Consider the following 1,453-nt stretch of genomic DNA (forward strand, 5'->3'; position numbering starts at 1 on the left):
GTGCTAAAGTGTTATTTGACTCTGGTGCAAACTTTTCGTTTGTATCACCATTGTTTGCTCAAACTGCATGTTTGAATTATGTGCTGCTTGATGATAAATTAGTAGTTGATACTGCTAATAATCAAGAAACTGTTACTAGTGTGTTCAATGACTGTCTTATAGTCATTGAAAACTTTGAACTTCCGATCCGGTTATTTCCTATGCCAATGAAAGAATTTGACATAGTAGTGGGTATGGACTAGTTGGCAAAGTATTAGGCTAGCATTGATTGTAATCAAAAGATGATCAAAATTATTTTGCCAGATCAGAAAACAGTTATTATTTATGGTAATCGTCAGGATCATCGCATTAGTATTCTGTCAGTAATGAAAGCCTGGAAGAGTATTCAAAAGAAGTGTCATTGATATTTGACATATGTTATTGATTTAAAGAAAGAGAAAAGAAAAGAAGAATTGATTCCAATAGTTTGTGAATATCCTGAAATTTTTCCGGAAGACTTATCTGGGTTACCATCAGATAGAGTTATTGAATTCTGAATCGATCTTATACCAGGGGCTGCACCTGTAGCTAAGGCTCCGTATCGTTTAGCTCCATCTGAACTAAAGGAATTGGCAACACAGTTGAAAGATTTGACTGATAAAGGGTTTATAAGGCCTAGCACTTCGCCTTGGGGTGCTCTGGTCTTGTTTGTCAAAAAGAAGGATGGATCTATGCGAATGTGTATAGATTATCGTGAACTGAATAAATTGACMATCAAAAACAAATATCCTTTACCAAGGATTGATGATTTGTTTGATCAACTGGTGGGGGCAAGCTATTTCTCTAAAATCGATCTGAGGTCAGGATATCATCAGCTTAAAGTCAGAGAAGAAGATGTTACTATAACATCTTTCCGAACAAGGTACGGGCATCACGAATTCCTAGTTACGCTATTTGGCTTAACTAATGCGCCCGCACCTTTTATGGACTTAATGAATAGGGTATGTAAGGAATATCTTGATAAATTCGTTATTGTATTTATTGATGATATTCTTATATACTCTAAAACTGAAGAAGAACATGCAAAACACCTTCGTCTGATATTGGAATTATTGAAAAGAGAAAAGTTGTATGCAAAATTGTCCAAGTGTGAGTTTTGGTTAAGAGAAGTTCAATTTCTGGGTCACGTCATTTCAGATTCAGGAGTAAAAGTTGATCCCATGAAAATAGAAGCAGTTGCAAAATGGGAAGCTCCTAAGACTCCATCTGAAGTTCGTAGTTTTCTGGGATTGGCCGGTTATTACCGAAAGTTCATTCAGAATTTTTCTAAAATAGCTGTGCCATTGATTAAACTGACTCGGAAGAATGTTAAATTCCAGTGGGAAAGAGAACAGCAAGAAGCCTTTCAACTTTTAAAAGATCATCTTTGTAGTGCACCAATATTAACTCTGCCAGATGGATCTGAAGATTTTGT

This window comes from Cynara cardunculus, unplaced genomic scaffold, assembly GCF_001531365.2.
Source record: "Cynara cardunculus var. scolymus isolate 2C unplaced genomic scaffold, CcrdV1 Un_Scaffold_2951, whole genome shotgun sequence".
Classification (NCBI taxonomy): Eukaryota; Viridiplantae; Streptophyta; class Magnoliopsida; order Asterales; family Asteraceae; genus Cynara; species Cynara cardunculus.